Source organism: Acinonyx jubatus, chromosome C1 (assembly GCF_027475565.1).
Source record: "Acinonyx jubatus isolate Ajub_Pintada_27869175 chromosome C1, VMU_Ajub_asm_v1.0, whole genome shotgun sequence".
NCBI lineage: Eukaryota > Metazoa > Chordata > Mammalia > Carnivora > Felidae > Acinonyx > Acinonyx jubatus.
This window is the reverse complement of record NC_069381.1, coordinates 78,119,046-78,136,324: the sequence shown is the minus strand read 5'-3', so window position 1 is coordinate 78,136,324 and position 17,279 is coordinate 78,119,046. Positions and strand designations below refer to the sequence as shown.

General features: G+C 38.1%; 1 pseudogene; it reads left to right on the top strand.

Annotated features, from left to right (window-relative positions):
* Positions 1 to 15,143: 15,143 nt before the first annotated feature.
* LOC113592430 (40S ribosomal protein SA-like) lies at positions 15,144 to 16,029 on the top strand (annotated as a pseudogene).
* The last annotated feature ends 1,250 nt before the right edge of the window (positions 16,030 to 17,279 follow it).

Below are 17,279 nucleotides of genomic sequence, written 5' to 3'. Positions count from 1 at the left end.
AAACGTTTATATTGTTGCTATTGTTGCTATTAAATTGTTAATTCCTTTTTACTATGGAGTAGTGTCCCATTGTGTGGGTATACTACAATTTGTTTATCCATTCATTTGATCAATGTTTAATTTTTTTGTTTTACCAATAGACTATTTGTAAATATTACTAATAAAGCTGCTATGAACATTTGTGTAAAAGTATGTGTGTAAATATATGCTTTCATTTTTTTCTTTACAGTGATTAACTAGAAGGGGTCAGCACGCTGAATGATGACCCACTGAAGATGTCCATGTCCTAATCCCCAGAACCTGTGAATATGTTACCTTATAGGGCAAAAGTTACTTTGCAGGTGTGATTAAGTTAAGGAACCCAAAATGGGGAGATTATCCTGATTATCCAAGTAAGCCCAGTGTAATCACAAACATCCTTACAAGAGGCAGGCAATAGAGTTAGACAGAAGATGAGGTGATGATGGAGCAGAAGATAGAGAAATTAGAAGAGGCTATGCTGTTGGCTGTGAAGATGGGGAATGGGATCATGAGCCAAGGAATGCAGGCAGCCTCAAGAGCTAGATGGCAAAGAAACTAATTCTCCCCTGGAACTCCCAGAAGGAACCAGCCCTACCAACACCTTGAGTTATCCCAGAGAGATTGACTTTGGGCTTCTGACCTCCAAAGCTGTAAGATGATAAATATATGTAGTTTAAAGTCACGAAGTTTGTGATAATTTGTTATAGCAGCAATAGAAATAATGCAATAGAATGTAATTGCTAGGTCATATAATAGGTCTATGTTAAACTTTTTAAGAAATTCCCAGTTGTTTTCAAAAGTGATTGTACCATTTTAAGTTCCCACTAGCAGAGAGTTCCAGGTGCTTCACATGTTCACTGGTACTTAGTATTATCATTCTTTCCAATATAACATTCTAGAGGGTATATGGTGTTACCTCATTGCATTTCAAATTTGCATTTCCCTGATGAACAGTGATGTCGAGCATTATGTCATGTCCTTATTTCCCAATCATATACCTTCTTTGGTGAAGTAACTATTTAAATCTCTCTTGGGGTGCCTCGGTGGCTCAGTCAGTTAAGCGTCCGACTTTGGCTCAGGTTATGATCTCACGGTCCATGAGTTCGAGCCCCACGTCGGGCTCTGTGCTGACAGCTCAAAGGCTGGAATCTGCTTCAGATTCTGTGTCTCCCTCTCTCTCTGCTCCTCTCCTGCTCCCACTCTGTCTCTGTCTCTCAAAAATGAATAAATGTAAAAAAAATTTTTTATCTCTCTTGCCTATTTAAAAAAAATTGGTTTATCCTCTTCTTTTTTTTTGTAAGTAGACTTCATGCCCAGCATAGATCACAACCCTGTGATCAAGACCTGAGCTGAGATCAAGAGTCATTGCTTAACTAACTGAGCCACCCAGGCACCCCCTGTTTATCTTCTTCTTACTGAGTTGTATGAGTTCTTTATGTATATTTTTAAAGTAATTAATTTTTTAATTTTTTAATTTACATCAAGTTACTTAGCATATAGTGCAATAATGATTTCAGGAATAGATTCCAGTGATTCATCCCCTATGTATAATACTCAGTGCTCATCCCAACAAGTGTCTTCTTTAATGCCCCTTACCCATTAAGCCCATCCCCCCACCAAAAACCCCTCCCACAACCCTCAGTTTGTTCTCTGTATTGAAAAGTCTCTTGTGTTTTGTCCCTCTCCCTGTTTTTATATTATTTTTGCTTCCCTTCCCTTATGTTCATCTGTTTGTATCTTAAGAGTTCTTTATATATTTTAAATACCAACTCTTTATTGGATATATGTTTTGCGAAATTTTTCCAAGCCCATAAGAGTGTATCTTGAAGAGCAAAATTTTTTAATTTTTATAAAGTCCAGTTTGTTGTTTGTGGTACACAGCTTCTAAAATGGCTTCCAATGATCCCCACTTTCTGGTATTTGTGCCGTTGTGTAATCCTCTCCCCTTGAGTGTGAGCTGGACCTAATGATTTATTTCTAATGAAAAGTTTATGGGGAAAGTGATGGAATGTCACTTCTAAGAGTCTGCTACAAAAACCTGTGACTTCCTTCTTGTTTGTAGCCTTTCTCTGCATTTTTCTTTCATTCTTCCTCTGATGAAGCAGGCTGCTCTGTTGTGAGCTACCCTATTGAGAAGCCCACGTGGCCTGAGGTTGGCCTCTGGCTAATAACCAGCAAGGAAATAAGACTTTCTCAACAACCTTTGAGAAACTGACTCCTGCCAATAACCATATGAGTGAGCTTGAAATTGAACCCCTGCCCAGATGGTCCTTCAGATGAGACCACAGCCACATTGACAGCTTCATTACATGCTTATGAGAGACTCTGAAGCAGAAGGCCTAGCTAAATCATGCCCAGATTCCTGACACACAAAAGTTATAATGTATATTGTTTTAAGTCACTAAGATTGGAGGTAATTTTTACATAACAGTAAATAATCAATACAGTAGACATTTTAAATGATTTTTTGTGTCCTATTTAAGAAATCTTTGCCACCCCCCCCAAAATATATCTTTCCCAAACCCAAAGACATGAAGATTTTCTCCTATGTTTGTTTTTAGAAATTTTAAAGTGTTAGCTTTTATGTTTAAGAGTATGGTCCATTTTGAATTAATTTTTGTATATAGTGTATACACAATGTGAAATAACAGTGTATAGCATGTGTATAGTGTGAGGCTCATTTTGTCACATATGGCTATCCAATTGTTTCAGCATCATTTGTTTGAAAGATTACCCTTTCTCCAGTAAATTACATTAATTCTTTGTAAAAATCAATTGACCATGTTAAGTGTGAATCTAGTTACAAACTCTCTGTTCTATTGTCTATTTTTACACCAATACCATAGCATCTTGATTACTGTGGCTTTATAAGTCTGGGTATTAAATAGTGTAAATCTTTCCCCACTTCTTTTTCAAGGTTGTTTTGGGGGATGTGGGTGGCTCAATAGGTTGAGCATCCAACTCCTGATTTCAGCTCAGGTTATAATCTCAAGGTTGTGGGATCAAGCCCTGCATCAAGCTTCTCACTGGATGTGGAGGGTGCTTGAGATTCTCTCTCCCCGCGTCCCTCTGCCCCTCTCCCAACTTGGGCACATGCATGCATGTACACACTCTCTTTCTCTGTCTTTCTAAAATAAATAAGGGCACTTGGGTGGCTCAGTCAGTTGAGTGTCCAACTTCAGCTCAGGTCATGATCTCATGGTTTGTGGGTTTGAGTCCCTCATTGGGCTCTATGCTAATAGCTCAGAGCCTGGAGCCCACTTCAATCTCTGTGTCTCCCTCTCTCTCTGCCCCTGCACTGTTTTTCTCTCTCTGTCAAAAATAAATAAACATTAAAAAATTTTTAATAAACAAAACAAAGTTGCTTTGCCTGTTATAGATTATTTTCATTTTTATAAACATTTTAGAATCATCTTGTCAATTTCTACAAAAAAGTTCTGCTGACCTTTGTTATTGGGGTTGTACTGAATCTATAAGGGAAGAATTGACATGTCAACAACATTGAGTCTTCTGATCCATGAATAGGCTATATTTCTCCATTTATTTTGGTCTTCCTTAATTTCTCTCAGCAATGTTTTATCTTTGTCAGTGTATAGGCTTTCAACATCTTTCAACAAATTTATTTCTAAATACTTCATATTTTTAATGATATTAAGACTGATAGAAATTTTTAAATTTTAATTCCTTACTGTGGCTAGTATTTTTATATTTTTTCTATATTCACCTTGTGTACTTCAATGATGATAAGTCACTTCCTAGGCATAGTAGTTTGTTTTTTTTTAACAGTTCCTTATTTTTTTTATTTTTTTAAGTAATCTCTACTCCCAATGTTGGGCTCTAACTTACAATCCCAAGATCAAGAGTCACATGCTCTACCAGCTGAGCCAGTCAGGCACCTCGGTTCCTTAGGATTTTCTACAAAGATGGCTATGCTGTGTACAAATATAGCTTTCTTTCTTCTTCTACAACCTATATGGTTTTTGTCTCTTTTTATGGCCTTAATACAGTGTTGAATAAAAAAAAATGAGCATGGACATTTTTTGCCATGTTTGGAACCTTAGAGGGAAAGATCTTTTATGATTAACCATAAGGCTAGCTGTCAGGTTTTTTTCTATATGGACTTTGTCACGCTGAGGAAGTTCCCTTCTATTGCTACTTTGCTGGAAGTTTTCATGGGGAATGAATGTAAGCTTTGTCAAATGATTTCTATCTATTGGGACGAATGTGTGAGGGTGTGTGTGTGATTTTCAAATGTCATACCAGTCTTACTTTCCAGGGATAAACTACTTTAATCATAATGTATCATCCTTTGTATTCATTATTGGATTTATTTTGCCCAAATTGTCTGAAGACATTTTTTACCTTTATGTTTATGAGGAATATTAGAATGTACTTTTTTCTTCTATTGTTTTTGTCTGGTGTTGGTACCAGGTTATTGCTGATCTCATACAATGAATTAAGAAGCATTCCCTCCTCTTCGATTATCTGAAGGAATTTTTATACAATCTTAATTATTTCACATTTACATTTTGATGAACTTCAACAGTGAAGCAATCTGGGCCTAGGGTTTTCTTTATGGGAGTGTTTTTAACTAAAAATTTGATTTAATAGCTATAAAACTTTTCATATTATCTTTTAGAGTAATCTTTTGAGTAAGCTTTAGTAGTTTGTATATTTCATCCAAGTTTGTTGAAATTATTGGTATAAAGTTGTTCCTAATAGTTCCTTATTATGTTTTTAATGTTTATAGACTATAGTGATGTTCCTCTCCTTCTTAATATTTATGATTTATGATTTAATAAATTCTTAATATTTATGATTTATGATTTTAATAGTTACATAGTAAAGGTAAATGTCTTCTTTATTTACCTTTACTATGTAACCATTAAAATACACACACAATGGATAGACAGCACTGTAATGTATAAAGTAAATATGTAGTCAAGACATTCGTGTTCCTGAAGCTTTTGAAGTAGACATTTCCATGAGATTTCTATGGGATAACTTTCAAGAAAGCAAACAAGAAGGAGAATAAAACATTTATATTGGTTCCTGAGTTGAGGGGTGTCTTCTGGACCCACACTCTAAGCAATCCAATCCTCTTTTATCCTATATAGAACAGGTCAGAATCAATATGTGAAAATATTCCCTTGGCTTAGAGTTTGTGGAAGATATTTTTCCCAATGTGTTTTTATTGTGGTAAAGTGCACATGACATGAAATTTACCACCTTAACCATTTTTAAGTGTACATTTCAGTGGCATTAAATACATTGCTAATGTTGTACAACCATTACCGCCATCCATTTCTATAACTTTTCATCCTGTGAAATTGAAACTCTATACCTGTCACCAGGGACTCATTAACAAGCTCCAAACAAGCCACAATAGCATAGTTTTGTAGCCCTCCTTACAGGTGCTGCTTGCCACCAGAAACTAAGGGCTGGATGCCAGAGGCTGCAAGCTCCAAACAAGCCCCCCTGACCTAGTTTTTGGCTGATATAATCCAATTTAGATGCTGTGCTAACCTTTCAGATGACCTCAGGATCATTACCATCTAATTGTAACAATAAAAAACATACCTACCAGTACCATAATAGATCTGACTGCACCTGTTTAAGGGAGGAAAGAGGTGGCACTCTGATTCTGAGAAGTCTCTTCCCTCTTCTTCAAAAAGTCCTGGGATGTCAACTTACTTACCAGCCTCTTAATTACCCTAACCCCTTAAAACAGTGACCAGGAGACCTCATCGGGGAGAAGGTGCCTTTAGAACATGGGTTCCTGGGGCACTTGGGTGGCTGAGTCAGTTAAGCATCCCACTCTTGATCTCAGCTCATGTCTTGATCTCAGGGTCCAGAGTTCAAGCCCCGTGTTGGGCTCTACTCTGGGCATGAAGCCTACTTAAAACAAACAAACAAACAAAAACAAACCTTGGGTTCTTTTCTCCATTCTCTGGTCATTGAATAAATTACCTGCTTGCCATCAAATACTGTTTGGTTATTTGGTGAACTGTACTGAGTAGGAAAAGAAACTGCCACTTTGATAACATACCCATCAAACAGCAAACTCCTAATTCCCCCTTCTCCCCCTGGGAATCACCATACTGTTTTCTGTCTTTATGATTTTGATTACTCCAAGTACCTCATATAAGTGGAATCTTACAGAATTTTTCTTTTTGTGACCTTCTTATTTCACTTAACGTAATGTCCTTAAGGTTCACCCAGTTGTAGCATATGTCAGAATTTCCTTCCTTTTAAAGGCTGAAAAATATTCCCTTGTATGTATATAACACATTTTACTTTTCCATTTATCTGTAGATGGGCACCTGGGTTGTGTTCACATTTTAACTATTGTGAATGATGCTGCTACGAACATGGGTATACAAATAGCTGATCAAGTCTCTGCTTTCAATTCTTTTGGGCTTATAGACAGAAGTGAAATTGCTGGATCATGTGGTAATTCTATGCTTACTTTTTTGAGGAATCTCTACACTGCTTTCCACAGCAGTTACCATTTTACAACCTGCCAACAGGGCACAGGTGTTCCAATTTCTCATCCTCTCCAACACTTGTTATTTTCTGATTATTTGATGATAACCATCCTAATGGGTGTAAAGGGATATCTCATTGTAGTTTTCACTAGCATTTTCCTAATGATTAGTGATGTTGACTATCTTTTCATGTGCTAATAAGCTTTTTGTAGATCTTTGGAGAAATGTTATTTAAGTTCTTTGCCCATTTTTTAATAAAGTTGTTTGTTGGTTTTGTATTGTTGAGTTTTAGGAATTCTCTATATATTCTAGATGTTAATCCCTTATCATATATTTAATTTGCAAATATTTTCTCCCATTCTGTCATTTGTCTTTTTACTCTGTTGACAGCATAGGGATATCCAGTATTCCCACCACCATTTTTGAAAAGACTGTCCTTCCCCCATTTAATAGTCTTGGCACCCTAGTCAAAAATCCTTTGACCATATATGTTAGGGCTTATGGCTCTCTATTCTATTCCACTGATCTATATGTCTGTTTTTACACCATTACCACATTGTTTTGATTCCTGTAGCTTTGTAGTAAGTTTTGAAATTAGGAAGTGTAAATCACCCAGCTTTGTTCTTTTTCGGGATTGCTTTGGTTACTCCAAGTCCATTGAGATTCTGTATGAATTTTAAGATAGGTTTTTCTATTTCTTCAAAAAAAATGTCATTGAAATCTTGGTAGGGATTGCACTGAATCTGTAAATCACTCTGGGTAGTATTGATGGCTTAACAATATTAAGTTTCCCAATCCATCAACACAGGATCCCTTTGGCTTATTTATGTTTTCTTTAAGTTCTCTCAACAGTGATTTGTAATTTTCATTATTGAAGTCTTTTACCTCCTTGGTTAAGTTAATTCCTAAGTATTTTTTATGTCATTGAAAATGAAATTGTTTTTATAATTTCTCTTTCAGATTGTTGTTATTGTATAGAAATGCAACTGATTTTTGTGTGTTGACTCTGTATTCTGTTACTTTGCTGAATTTATTAGTTCTGACAGCTTTTTTGTAGAATCTTTAGGGATTTCTACACGTAAGATCATATCATCTTTATACAGAGATACATTTGCTTCTTCATTTTTAAGTTTGTTTATTTATTTTAAGAGAGAGAGAGAGATCATGCATGAGAGAGTGGGGGAGGGGCAGCGAAAGAGGGAGATAGAGAATCCCAAGCAGGCTCCATGCTGCTACCACAGAGTCCAACACAGAGCTTCATCTCACCAACCATGAAATCATGACCTGAGCCAAGATCATGACCTGAACCAAAATCAAGAGTTGGATGCTTAACCCGCTAAGCCACCCAGGTGCCTCTACTTCTTACTTTTTAATTTGGATGCCTGTTCTTGAGTAGAACATCTAGTACTATTTTGAGTAGAAGTGGTGGATGGGGTATACTTATCTTATTCCTCATCTTAGAGGAAAAGCTTTCACTCTTTCACTACTGAGTCTATTTGCTGCTGGTTTTTCATATAAGGCTTTTATTATGTTTAGGTAATATTCTTCAATTCCTAGTTTTATCATGGAAGGGTATTGATAAATGTGTTTTCTGCATCAGTTTGAGATGATCATATACTTTTTTCCTTCACTGGGTTAAAGTGGTATATTACATTGATTAGTTTTCATAGGTTGAAGCACCCTTGCCTTCCAGGAATAAATCCCACTTGATAATGGTATATATTCCTGTTAATATGCTGCTGAGTGAGAAGGTACTTACATTTAAAAATTTTATTTAACAAACACAAGTTATCCGCAGCAACTTCTTACTCAGCATGTCTCTGGAGGCAAAAGAAACAAAAGCAAAAATGAACTACTGGGACCTCATCAAAATAAAAACCTTCTGCACAGCGAAGGAAACAATCAGCAAAACTAAAAGGCAACCGACAGAATGGGGGAAGATATTTGCAAACGACATATCAGATAAAGGGTTAGTATCCAAAATCTATAAAGAACTTAACAAACTTGACACCCAAAAAACAAAGAATCTAGTGAAGAAATGGACAAAAGAGATGAATAGACACTTCTCCAAAGAAGATATCCAGATGGTCAACTGACACATGAAAGAATTCTCAACATCACTCATCATCAGGGAAATACAAATCAAAACCACAATGAGATACCACCTTACACCTGTCAGAATGACTAACATGAACAACTCAGGCAACAACAGATGTTGGCAAGGACACGGAGAAAGAGGATCTCTTTTGCATTGTTGGTGGGAATGCAAGCTGGTGCAGCCACTCTGGAAAACAGTATGGAGGTTCCTCAAAAAACTAAAAATGGAACTACCCCAGACCCAGCAATTGCACTACTAGGTATTTATCCAATGGATACAGGTGTGCTGTTTCAAAGGGACACATGCACCCCCATGTTTATAGCAGCACTATCAACAATAGCCAAAGTATGGAAAGAGCCCAAATGTCCATCGATGGACGAATGGATAAAGAAGAAGTGGTATATATATACAATGGAGTATTACTCGGCAATCAAAAGGAATGAAATCTTGCCATTTGCAACTACGTGGATGGAACTGGAGGGTATTACTCCAGTAATTAGAAATTGACTCCTTAAAATTTATCCTTCCTGTGTACCTTGGGAAAGTCTTCAGGTATCTAACAGGTTAAGCATCATGTCTTTGGGAACACTGAGAGGTAGGCTACGTGTCTATTTGTGTAGCTCTGCTTCATATTGTGAAAACAAGTAGCATGAATGATAAATAAATCTTTATAATTTTGAACCACTGGGAACTAAAGAGTTGTTACTGTAGCAAAATCTAGATCATTGGTAGAAGGTAGAAATTGTTATCTAAAATGAGGTGCTGCCATAACAAGAACCTAAAATATTTAAGAGACAGATGGCAGGTAGCAAGAAAACCATTTTCAGAGGATGGAAAGATAGCAATCCATGTTATGCAGTGATAAAACGTTTCATAAAACTGTTTCCTACAGTTCATTTGGGAGACAGATCATATAATAAATTTGTAGCTAAAGTGACAGACTGGAAAAAAGGAATGTTTTATGTTCATTCCTGTTGGCTTGCATTTGACAAGATACTACAAAAAAGATATGAGGTGAAAAAAGAATCGACCGGTTTGCAAGCAAGAATGAAGAGAATAAATAATCACCAATTTGAGGACTCCCAGAGTTGAAATTGGCAACTACTTCTTAACCCCAAATAATTAAATATACAACTAAGAAATGCTTGCGATGACAAAAGATAACTAAAACTCAGCCTGAAGGCAATGCATCAAGTTAAGAGAATGGCTGCTTCACCAATTTTTTACATCTCTGTATGGTCCCAGATCAATGGTCCGACCAACTAAGGTTATTTAGATACAATGGCTCAGAGAAAAGAGACTAAGGGGAAGTGACTCTCACATCAAGTCTGATAACCTATGTAATCACAATGAGAGACAAGGGAGAGGGAGAGTGAAAACAAAGAATTATATCAAATGAGAATCATGCCTTGAAAGGAAATTATGGAGGTGACTACTGGCTTATGGAACTGATGACAATGACTAGTCTGGGTATTTTTACCTTTTCATTAAGTTTCTGAGAGAGTTGCAGCTTCAAAAGAATTACTAGACTGGGCTAAACAAAAGAGATCATGACTATTCCCTCTTAGGACTCCAATATCTCAGGGAAGAAAGGAGGATGATATATTCCCCCAAACACCCATTCCAGATATGGCCAAGGATAATAATGGAGAAAATCATCCACAGAAAGAATCAGGAGCAATAAAGAACAAAGAACAAGGGAATCACTGACAGGGGGTAGAGTCAGAGTTTAATGAAGAAATATTCCTCATTCACCAGGATGATATAAGGTCCTCAGAATAGCTGTCGAACAGAATTTCAGAACTGCCACAGATGGGTGTCTGCCTCCGCTACACGTCTCCTTCCTAAAGGGAATTTTTATGGCGGTTATCCTATCCATGGGGACAGATAACCTGACTTTTCAGGCATAGGTTTTGATGTCAAAAGGAGCCACATCTGTACCTAATGTAAAGGTTACTGCCCATCACTCAGAGATTCTGAGTTTTGATCTGGATGCCCTGACTAGACGGAACTTTTAGGTTGTCTACCTTGGCAAGATGGTGCATGTATTTTGCATGAATGAGGAAGAATTAAATGAATATTTGGTGACCAGAAGAAAATATTGCTACTCCCCAATATTCCAGGCACATGGTAGGACTATACTTCCTTGCCCCTTTGAAGCTAGATGTGGCCATGAGATTTCTTTTGGCCAATAAAAATGAACAGAAGTCATGAATGTCACTTCCAGGAGGAAGACTTTAAGAGATCTTGCATAATTTGCCCTTCTCCTTCCCTTGCCATGGTTCCCAGTGATGTTTCAGAGAGTGAAGCCTCTGTGAATCTGCATCTTTTAGTGAGAACAACATGGAGCAGAGCCCCTACCATCCTAAGATGGACATATAGCATATGAGTAAGAAATACACTCTTGTCATTTTAAGCTACTAAGGTTTAGAGGATATTATTATAGCCTAACACAGAAACAAACAAAAAAACATAAACAGAAAACAGCTTGTCTTAACTGAAAAAAAAGAAAGAAAAGCATATATCTTAATAAAATCTAAAAATGACAATCTTTAAAATAAATTTCTTTTCAAAATTTGGCTAAGTGCCTGGAAACACAATCAATGCCTAGTAGAAAATTAGGAAACCTTCTGTTCATTTTAGACCTGAGAGTTTGCAATGAATGTTTAAAGAAACTTCATAATCTTAATACTGGCTAGAGTTACGTTGTACTGCAAAACATATTAAAAATAACTATGATCCTCAGTTCACAAAGAGCCAAGGTGGAGTGGGATTGTTGAGAACACATGAAATGACTCCTCAAAGTGGTAGCCAAGGTGATAATGACATTGAGATTTCCATTGAGAACAGGGACCAAATCCTTTACATATCCTCACTCCAGAACCTAACAGTGCCTGATATGTAAATAGGCACATGATAAGTATTTATTCAGATACAACTGAACCCAGTTGCTCACCTGAAAATCTAGTCTCCAGAACCAGTTTATGGAGCTAGGCTATACCTAATTAGGGCTGCCAATGGGGGTAGCATAGAGGTATTGAGGGAAGTGATTCTGGTATGGTAAAAGGCAAGCTAGGCTATTAATCCCCAGATCTTTGTTCCAGGAATAACAAATAAAATATCCTAGTCCCTTCTATTCATATTGCTAACTACTTCCCTGTCCTTGTGATTTAGTTTCATGCATGAGACAATAGATTCTTCTTTTTGCCTAAGGGAGTCATGTCGGGGTTTTGTCACCTGCAAAAAATGCCGTCTACTATAATCCTGTCTCAATGAATTAACATAACAGATATTAACAAAGAATTATAAAACAATGCCAAGTGGTATTGTGGAGCATGTAAAAGGGACAAGTCTAAAAGTCTAATGAAGTAGTTGGGCACAGTGCATAGTCCTGATGTAGGCAAGCAAACTTTGAAGCTCAGTGATTTTTTGACCCAATATTGTTTGAATACTCTATGATCAGATCCATGCACATGAGTGTCAGAAGTCCAGGAAGACAAGAAGAGTCTAAATCCAAGAGTGTCAGCGAAGGCAAGGAGAACCAAAGGGTTCAGTTGTTGGACCGGTATTAGGTTTCCTTTTATGTGTAAGCAGGTAGGTTTGTGTTGTCAACTAAGAAAAGGAAGTGCCTCACAGATGTGAGAAAACCCAGTTACAGAGGGTGGGGGACTCCTAACACACCAGCCTAGTGAAGCCACAGCAGCCCTGGGCTGCTGGACCATCTGTAAAATGTGTTTGGTCCAGTTCACTGACTGACTGACTCCATCTCAAAAGAGCAATCAAAAGGTAGCTCTCAGATCCCAGCCAGCTTGTACTACTGTGAAAACCTTTTAGGCCAAACATATAGGTAGAAAGAATAGCTTAAGGTAAACTATTTTAAAACTAAAAATATTACCTTTGTCAGATGTTCTCTAAATGAAATAATTTATATCCAATTACTACAGGCAGCCCAGCTGACATATTTTCATTACTTAGATGTACCTTAGAAATATTTTTATTGCAAAAAATTCTCATACACACAGAAGTAGAGAGGTTAGCATAGTTAACTTCCACATACCCATGACTGATGTAAATAATTATCGTTTTACCATATTTATTTCATTTGTCCTTTTTACTTTTTGAATTTATTTTTAAAGATTTTATTTATTTTTTAAAGCTTATTATTTATTTTGAGAAAGATGAGAGCACAAGTGAGGGAGGGGCAGAGAGAGACACAGAGAGAGAGAATCCCAAGCAGGGATTCAACACTGTCAACACAGAGCCTGATGCAGGGTTTGATCATCTCACAAATGATGAGATCATGACCTGAGCAGAAATCAAGAGTTGGACACTTAATCGACTGAGCCCCCTCCAGCGCCCCTAAAGATTTTATTTTTAAGTAATCTCTACACCCAAAGTGGGCTTGAATTTATGACCCCCAAGATCAAGAGTCCCATGCTCTACCGAGTAAGCCAAACAGGTACCCCTCATCTGTTTTTTATTGTTGAAGTATTTTAAGGCAAATCTCAGACATTTCACCCTCACATATTTCAGTATACATTTTTAAGAAAGGTCATGTTTTTACATTACCACCACACTATTGTCACACTGTAGCAAATGGTATTGGTGCTTTTTCCCATATCACTTTGGCTCTTATCATTTCAGAGTGTATTCTTTGTCTGAGGGCTTTCTCTGGCCCCTGGAGAGCCCACTCTGCCTTCCTCTCCCATGGGCACAGCTGAATCAATGCCTGATGGGAGTTGGTATGTAAGTAACTCAGGTCCCTTGGCCTGCGGGTGGAAATTAGCTCTGAGGTATATTTCACACTATTTCCCAAAGTACATTAGTGAGATTAAGTTCCACTTGCCCACAATGGTTAGGTTGCTTAATAGTGCAGCTTTTATTGGCTTCTATTCCTTCCTCATTTCACTTCCTCCTTCTCTTCCAGTGTCTCCTAGGATCCCTTCTCAACTATACTTCTTGCATTTGAATCTTTATCTCTGGGTCTGGGAGAACCCAACTGAGAAACTCATGTAACCAAACTTACAATAATTCTTTAGTATCATCTAATACCCAGACCTTATTGAGATTTTCCTAATTGTGTCAAAATTATCTTTTTATAATTGGTTTGTTGAGACAAGATTTTTAAACCAGTTGCATATGGTTGTTTCTTAAGCCTTTTTTAATCCAGAGCAGTCTCTTCTCCCTTACCCCTTTTTGATGCTATTGACTTGATTACAGAGACCAGTTGTCCTATGGAATTTACCATATTCTGGATTTGTCTTTTTGCTTCCTTGTGTTCCTTTATCTCCTCTATTTCCTATAATGGAAGTTAGCTTTAGAAACTTGCAGATTCCACTTTCTTGGAGGGCAAGAATACTTCATAAGTAGTGTTGTTAGCCTCGTATCAATCACTTTAGGAGACACATACTGCCTGGTTGTCCAGCTTTAAATGAGACTAAGATTGATAAGTGGGTTCAGGTTCAGCTGGTTCATCTCAAAGAGTTCAACAGGAGGCTGTGCTGCTTAAATCCATGTTCCATGTGTCATTACTAACAGTGTTCTATGACTTCAAAGGACAGCTGCTATGTTCACAGTGAACATTTTGTAGGGCAAAATAATTTTAAACAGGTTTTAAACTGTTAACTGTTTCATGTCTTAGAACATACTCCAAGCTATTTTCTAAGGAAAACTCTGGTCCCACTCACAGCTTGGATCATAACTCAATGCATTGTTAGAATGGGAACTACACCCGCCCTCCCTCCCCGCCCCACCACCATGAAGTCTTATTAACCCACTTACCACCCCTCCAAAAAACCCCTGAATATTGCAATGGGGTAAGCTAATCAGTCGTTCTGCTCAAAGAACTTAGTAGTCTTGTAAGGATCTTGTGAGTGATACAATGGTAAGCACATAGTACTGGTACCTAATTTGGAGGGAGGATGTCATTAGGAAACTCTTCTTGGAGGAAGTGATATTTATATTGAAACCTACATGGTAAGTTCTTAAAGAAAAACTGCCAAGAAAAGCAAAGCTTTCATTTTCTTGAAACTAATATGTTTTTCCTTAAGGACAACATGGATCACATAATGGTTAACTCTTTTTGCTTTGATCCCTAATAATTTTAATTTTGAGACTTAACTCTAATTATGTAGGACATGATAGTTTGCATATTTCATTCCAATGTATCCTGGTCTTGATTTTCTTTTTATTCTTTTCCTGACTTTTAAATGTTTACATGTTGTCTTTCTGTTCCAAATTGTACATACTTTTGAAGCTACCTCAAATCCCAATCTCTTTTGCTTATATTTAAAAACAGGAACAAAAAAATGCCCATATTGAGCTAGACCAGGGATGAATCTAACTTCATCAAAAATGGTCTTAAGGATCTTTTCCACGAGGGTGCCTGGGTGGCTCAGTCGTTAAGCATCTGACTTTGGCTCAGGTCATGATCTCACGGTTCATGAGTTCGAGTCCCACACTGGGTGAGCTCAAGCCCTGCTTCAGGTGAGCACAAGTCCCACTTCAGGTGAGCTTGAGCCCCACATCGGGTGAGCATGAATCCCACTTTGGGTAAGCTTGAGCCCTGCTTTGTGTGAGCCCCGCTTCTCCCCCCACCCCCCCCCCCACCCCTTGCTCACTTGCACGCCACCCCCCTCAAAAAAAGGATCTTTTCCACACTACCCAGGGAGGGTCCATGCAGACTCTCCTCTGCACTGTGTGGACATTGCCATGCCATCCATTGCAACAACAAGGGAACTCACTCAGTGGGTCTGGTGTGGTGGATGCTGGCCCGGGAAGTTCAGTGCATGCCTGACGCCATTTCCTGTGAATGCCCATGGGAGGTCATGCCTGATCTCTACTTCTACAGAGATTTTGAAGACATGTGGTGGTGCAGGCCAACTGAAAAAGGCTGTGACCAAGGAAGAATTTCTGGGTGAATGGACTGTTCCAGCTCCTGAGTTCACTACTATTCAACCTGAAGTCACAGACTGGTCTGGAAGTAGGCAGGTGCCCTCCGTGCCTATTCAGCAGTTCTGTACTGAAGACTGAAGTGTTCAGCCTGCCACTGAAGACTGGTCTGCAGCTCCTACCACTCAGACCCCTGAATGGGTAGGAACAACCACTGAGCGGTCTTGCTCTTTCACAAAGGCAAACAAAATGGATAAGGTTAATGGAAAATAAGGTTTCTAAAAAAAAAAAAAATCCTCTTAGGAGGGTATAACTTTCATCTCTGCTACCAGCCATTAGTCCCTGAAGCAGAGTGATGTAGGGTGAAGTTGAAGTGGAGTCAGAGATATGTTTAATTCCCAGATTTGACAAGATTAGTATCAACCTTGGTTTGAAATCCTATGGAAAGAATTTTCAGGGACTCCAGGATCTCTTCCTGAATTATTACCAATACTTTTTTTTCATACGTTTACTTTGAACTTAAAAATAATCGTTATATTAATTAAGATCTCCTTGGCTGCAACAAACAGAGAATTGACTTACAGTTTTATATTATTTCCTGAGGCAGCCATAACAAATTATCACAAACTGGATGGCTTAAAACAACAGAAACTAATTTTCTCACAGTTCTGAAGGTCAAAAGCCCAAAATCAATGTGTCAGCAGAGTCATTCTCCCTCTGGAGGCTCTAGAAGAGAACCCTTTACCTCTTCCAGCTTCTGGTGGCTCCAGGTGTTCCTTGGATTGTCACTGAATAATTCCAATCTCTGCCTCTGTGTTCACATTGCCTTCTCCAGCACTTCCATTTTCTCCTCTTCTCTGTGCATCTCTCCTCTGTGTGTCTTTTATGAGGACACTCGTCACTGGATTAAGGGCTCACTCAGATAATCCAAGATGATCTTAGCTCAAGACACTTAATTTAATTATGTCATTAAATAAGGTCATATTCATAGGTTCTGGGGGTTAGGACATAGACATCTTTTTGGGGCCACCATTCAATCATTCAGTGGCCTAAACAATGGAACCATTTTAATTATCTTACATAAAAGCAAGTTTGATGTGATAGGCAATTTAGGATTGGTGTGGCTCAGTTATCTCATCAAAGACTCAGACTCTGTCTTTCCCCATCCACAGTTCTCAGCATTTTATTTTTTGTCCTCAAGGCTGCTGCCTTAAGATTACAGGACAGTTGCCCCAACTCCAGGCTTCACATCCCTCACAGAACTGTAAACATAGCAGGAAGGGAGAAGAGAAAGTAACAAGACCTCTCCCTGAAGCCTCCGTAGTTTCCCTCTATGCCCTATCATAGTCAACCGAAATGTATTATTGGCAAAGAGGGATAGGGATGCCATGACTGCCTTGGATCTATCAAGATACATGCCCTGGGGTACACTGCCACACTGAAACTTGAGTTTTGATGATAAAAAAAGGGAAGATGGGAATGCAAGCTGGTGCAGCCACTCTGGAAAACAGTATGGAGGTTCCTCAAAAAACTAAAAATGGAACTACCCCAGACCCAGCAATTGCACTACTAGGTATTTATCCAACGGATACAGGTGTGCTGTTTCAAAGGGACACATGCACCCCCATGTTTATAGCAGCACTATCAACAATAGCCAAAGTATGGAAAGAGCCCAAATGTCCATTGATGGATGAATAAAGAAGATGTGGTATGTGTGTGTGTGTGTGTGTGTATATATATATATATATACACACACACACACACACACACACATACATATA